The sequence below is a fragment of the Egretta garzetta genome, unplaced genomic scaffold (genome assembly GCF_000687185.1).
Source record: "Egretta garzetta isolate BGI_Z169 unplaced genomic scaffold, ASM68718v1 scaffold258, whole genome shotgun sequence".
In the NCBI taxonomy this organism is placed as follows: Eukaryota; Metazoa; Chordata; class Aves; order Pelecaniformes; family Ardeidae; genus Egretta; species Egretta garzetta.
The window spans coordinates 1,916,861-1,923,133 of NW_009260413.1; positions in this window are offsets into that span (position 1 = coordinate 1,916,861).

Here is a 6,273-nt window from a genome sequence, read left to right on the forward strand (position 1 = left end):
AGAGACACCTAGGAGACAGAGAAGAAAGCCTCACAGGCTGAGTTGTCACGTTATTCCCCCCAGCTCCCTGAAGACCTGCTGACAGCTCCCTGTTTACCAGGAAGTTGGCTGAGGAGGAAAAGGAGGGAGGTCCTAATACTTCCTTTCTGTTGCTTCTTCCTGCACCCTTCAATTCCTTCATGTCCTATTCCTCACTCTCAGGGCATCAGAAGAAAACTTCTGAGAAGCACAAACCATAGCGAAAGAACGCAGCCCCAGAAGGAAAAAGAAAGGGCAGTAGAGCATGGAGGTTATGCCAGCTTCACGAGAGTCGCGAGGTCAGCTTCAGCAGTCCCGTGCCAAAGTGCCGATCTGGCACCGATCTATTCTTTGCAGACAGCATGGCCTCTGACAATGCAACGGGAGACCCAGAGCCCTCAGCAAATCATACCCACTGGCTTGCAGTCAGACAACAGCCAGGAAGGCCACAGCAACAAGGGGGAAGCTCATCCCCACTCTTCTGGCACAGGAGTTTTTTCAGGACTGAAAAGCAGGCAAGCCACTCGGGCAGCAAAAGCTTTCTTGTCACCAGGTTCTCCCTTAGGAATCCCATGGGATAGATGTGGAGAAAGTATGTATGTATGGTGCCTTCTTGGTCCAAAGTGGATGGAAAGGATCTGCAGCCTAAGAGTCTTAACCTGAATTCACTGAAGGAATCATAGAATCACAGAATGTTTTGGGTTGGAAGGGACCCCTAGAGGCCATCTAGTCCAAGCCCTCTGCAGGGAGCAGGGACACCGCTAACTACATCAGGTTGCTCAGAGCCCCCTCCAACGTGGCCCTGAATGTTTCCAGGGATGGGGCCTCCACTGCCTCTCTGGGTCAACCCATTCCAGTGTTTCACTACCCTCATTGTAAAGAATTTCTTCCTTATATCTAGTCTAAATCTACCCTGTTTTAGTGTAAAACTGTTACCCCTTGTTCTGTCACAGCTGCCCTGCCAAAAAGATTGTCCCCATCTTTCCTATAGGCCCCCTTTAAGTACTGAAAGGCCGCAATCAGGTCTCCCCGCAGCCTTCTCTTCTCCAGGCTGAACAAGCCCAACTCTCTCAGCCTGTCCTCATAGGAGAGGTGCTCCAGCCCTCGGATCGTTTTTGTAGCCCTCCTCTGGACCCACTCCATGTCCTTCTTGTGCTGAGGAGTTTTGGATCAGGACAGTGGGCTGATTGCTCAGCAGCCAGGATCCATTGCCGAGAACTTTCTAAAACCGAGCTGTGCCAACTATCAGTCTAACAGTTATATTTTGGGTACCAGCTTGTCGAGATGGGTTTCTTTTGAGATTTCAGGTGGATTTTCAATAATTTATAGAGGCATCCTTATTATAGAGAAATAGCAAAGCTTCAGCAGGGCAGGAGCAGAACCTCACCTTCCACCTCTTAAACTCCAGAAGTGTAACATCGTGCTTACTTCAGGGCCCTGAGGAAACCCTGCAATAACAGAGCTAATCTTGAAATGCAGAGCTTCTCCACCTCGACACTGTTTCATGGAGGCTGAGATTTCCTTCTACCCCCACACTCTTAGAGGCTCTGAACAAGAAAATTTTCCCTGGATTTGGAACTCGTTCTTGGCCTCTTATTTTATTGCATAATTCTCAAATCAAATTTAAAAAAAAAATTTTTTTTTTTTTCATTTCTTTCTAATCTAAGAAGGTACCGACATTGACTGTTAAAATCGTGCGATTGTGGCCGGAATGGGTTTGTCCTCTCTGACACAGTTTTCAGGTAAGGACTATTTAATATGTCTTCTTCTTTTCATCTACTGGTTGTAGCTAGGGATTATTTAGGCTGAATGCAAAATCTGCCACAGACATTCTTTTGTCATCTGGATTGTTGTTCTTCTGCATTTAACTTACATAAATGGTGCTCACTTCACAAGAAATAGAAAAATTGGACACTCCTTTTAACACATTTCTGTGTTATATAGCCACCTCGCTCTATGGAAATGCTTTTATTTCAAGTAGCTGGGAGAGAAAAACCTTCCTAACTTTGAAGTGGGTTTTATTGCATTAAAGAGAGAGAGCGAAAGAGACTGTCAAATCCCATTTCATTTTTAAAGTTAACTGTAAAGTTTTAATTAGGTCCTCTGAACAAGGATTCTGCGATGCTTTATGCTTAAGAGTTAGCAATAGTACACGATCCACCGACTTCCATCATTAGTTCGGTTGACAAAGGCCAACACAACTCTTTTCTTTGTAACTTTGTAACCATTTATGTTTGAGGTGAAGATGTTAATATGGAAATTTTGTGAGCTCGGAACAACTACGAACTCTATCATTGTAATTTACGACCTTTCATCTAAGGCCAAATGTAAAGGCAATTGCAGTTGTTCTATATCTCAAGGCCAGCACATAGCAGATGTATGAAATTTGGAGTGTTAGACATAAACTTTTATCACCAAATTATAAATAATTTCTACCACTTACAATGTTCACCTTTCAAGTTCATCCTGATTAAAACGCAAGGGCAGCATCTCGGTGATTTCAATGAGTTATACAGCTGAAAAATCTCTGTCAGAGTACACTAGGAAAGGATAAAGCGATGCAGTGTTTAAAAGAATCTACTGATAGCAAGGTATGAGATGTTTCAGATCAAAATCCTTTTTCATCTAGATGACAAACAAACAAAAGGGAATCATTAGCCAATGACGTCTTAATTTTATTTGCACTCTCGAAGCTTTGAAATCCTTAAGTAATCCACATTCAGTGGACTCCTTAAATCCTCTGAAGACCACCTTCCTGAGGCCACTGGGGTTTTGTCACTCAGGATATAACACATTCTTTAGGTTGCCTAATAACAGATGTGATGACAACATCTTCCTGAATGTACAAGATGGGGATTGTCTTCCCAGGTGCAAACCACGCTACACCAAAGTGCTCAGCAACATATGCCTTCCCGTGTGAAGTTTAATTTACCACTAGGAGCAGCACGTGAGGCTGCTTCGAGACCTAGGGCAAACCAAGGAAAATGACCTAAGATTTGGGTTCACAACTCAGTCTCAAACCACGAAAGAGGGGAGCTAAGGATATAAAAGCAGAACCTCACCTTCCACCTCTTAAACTCCAGAAGTGTAACATCGTGCTTACTTCAGGGCCCTGAGGAAACCCTGCAATAACAGAGCTAATCTTGAAATGCAGAGCTTCTCCACCTCGACACTGTTTCATGGAGGCTGAGATTTCCTTCTACCCCCACACTCTTAGAGGCTCTGAACAAGAAAATTTTCCCTGGATTTGGAACTCGTTCTTGGTCTCTTATTTTATTGCATAATTCTCAAATCAAATTTAAAAAAAAAATTTTTTTTTTTTTCATTTCTTTCTAATCTAAGAAGGTACCGACATTGACTGTTAAAATCGTGCGATTGTGGCCGGAATGGGTTTGTCCTCTCTGACACAGTTTTCAGGTAAGGACTATTTAATATGTCTTCTTCTTTTCATCTACTGGTTGTAGCTAGGGATTATTTAGGCTGAATGCAAAATCTGCCACAGACATTCTTTTGTCATCTGGATTGTTGTTCTTCTGCATTTAACTTACATAAATGGTGCTCACTTCACAAGAAATAGAAAAATTGGACACTCCTTTTAACACATTTCTGTGTTATATAGCCACCTCGCTCTATGGAAATGCTTTTATTTCAAGTAGCTGGGAGAGAAAAACCTTCCTAACTTTGAAGTGGGTTTTATTGCATTAAAGAGAGAGAGCGAAAGAGACTGTCAAATCCCATTTCATTTTTAAAGTTAACTGTAAAGTTTTAATTAGGTCCTCTGAACAAGGATTCTGCGATGCTTTATGCTTAAGAGTTAGCAATAGTACACGATCCACCGACTTCCATCATTAGTTCGGTTGACAAAGGCCAACACAACTCTTTTCTTTGTAACTTTGTAACCATTTATGTTTGAGGTGAAGATGTTAATATGGAAATTTTGTGAGCTCGGAACAACTACGAACTCTATCATTGTAATTTACGACCTTTCATCTAAGGCCAAATGTAAAGGCAATTGCAGTTGTTCTATATCTCAAGGCCAGCACATAGCAGATGTATGAAATTTGGAGTGTTAGACATAAACTTTTATCACCAAATTATAAATAATTTCTACCACTTACAATGTTCACCTTTCAAGTTCATCCTGATTAAAACGCAAGGGCAGCATCTCGGTGATTTCAATGAGTTATACAGCTGAAAAATCTCTGTCAGAGTACACTAGGAAAGGATAAAGCGATGCAGTGTTTAAAAGAATCTACTGATAGCAAGGTATGAGATGTTTCAGATCAAAATCCTTTTTCATCTAGATGACAAACAAACAAAAGGGAATCATTAGCCAATGACGTCTTAATTTTATTTGCACTCTCGAAGCTTTGAAATCCTTAAGTAATCCACATTCAGTGGACTCCTTAAATCCTCTGAAGACCACCTTCCTGAGGCCACTGGGGTTTTGTCACTCAGGATATAACACATTCTTTAGGTTGCCTAATAACAGATGTGATGACAACATCTTCCTGAATGTACAAGATGGGGATTGTCTTCCCAGGTGCAAACCACGCTACACCAAAGTGCTCAGCAACATATGCCTTCCCGTGTGAAGTTTAATTTACCACTAGGAGCAGCACGTGAGGCTGCTTCGAGACCTAGGGCAAACCAAGGAAAATGACCTAAGATTTGGGTTCACAACTCAGTCTCAAACCACGAAAGAGGGGAGCTAAGGATATAAAACTCAATGCCCGTGATTCAAAATAGATGTGTTTGTGAGGTTAATAGGGTATGAAGCAGCAAAGTAGAAGGATTTCGTTGACTGGCATCAAACAACCAAAGTATCCACACACATAGAAACTGTAACGAAGTATATGTCTAAGTGAGAAGGCTTATTCTAGAAAGCAGCAAAAGGCGAAACAGCTCAGCAGGTTCTGATGGCTAGCAAAAAAAGAGAAATACAAGCTATAAAGACAAACTTGTAAGAAATAAAGAGGAAGGCTTCCAAACCATAAAATGTCCCTAGCTGGATATGCAAAATTGTCATGAAAATTTATCGGTCCATGCATGAAGAAAATCTATTTGCCCAGTTTTTATCATGATAACAACAAAACCCAGAATACTCCCTTATTAAAATAAGCCAGGCGGCCCAAAAAAACTTTGCAAGCCTGTGTAACTATTTTACGTTCCTTTTCTGCTTCAAGTGCTAGATATAATCAAGCACGGTTGAATGCTCCTGATCAACACGATGGTCACCTGGCAACATGGGCACAACGTGGCCCAACTTCCTTGGCCATGCCTGGGCTTGAAGCCTGGGACAGTCAGGTGAACTAGGCTGGGTTTGCACACCTCGCCTCTTAAAACCTTTGAGCCTAAGCTTTGGGTGAAAAAATAAGTTACTGGATGCGTGTTCAAAAAAAGAAGATAAACAGTTCTGGAAGGAAGAGAGAATACAAATCTGTGGTCTGAAAGGCCACAGTACATTTTCTTCATATCACAAGAATTAACGAGTTTCACTAAAATACTAAATCCACAATGAAAGAAGAAAAAAATCCAGTCCAGAAGCTTTCACAGAGGATTAACTCCTGTCATGGTACTAGATCCCTTAAAAAAAAACCCAAACAAAACTGTTTTCCAGACATTAGGGGATAACAGGGGGAATGGAGGAAAGGGGAAAAGATGGGCGAGAAGATGGGGAGAAGTAGACGACAAAAGCTCAGCTTCTTGTCGTGCCATGTTCTTGCCAGGTGACACTTGGAAAAAACCTCTTTGTTTCTACGTTCACCAATTCACCTGTGAAAGGCTCTGAGCAACACTTTCCTGGCTCGTGCTGGTAGGGACGCCGACACGGGCAGCTGCGAGACACTCACTTATTCCTCCAACAAGGCCCATGTAAGGCAAAATTATTGTGGAATTAACAGGATCTCGTTATAGTAGAACTCATTTATATACTGGATCGTGTAATTTTTCTGTAAAAAAATTGCTGAGACATTATTTGGGGTGGCAACCCGCAAAAGAACGCTTCTCCGTGAAGAAGCAGGGGTTCAGCCCACGCAGAGCCAGCGGGTCCCACGGGTGCGCCCCTCGCAGCACCGACTGGCGGGGTTTGGGGCGGTACGTGAGAAATCAGCAGCGCTTTTATGCCACGACGGAGCTAAAACAGCCCGGGCTCGCAGCCTGCTGGAGGAACCCACCCAAAAATCACGGGGTCGGGTGGGAGAGGCGCCCCGGGAGCTGCGGGGCCGGGACGGGCACGCGCCGCCAGTGGGAACC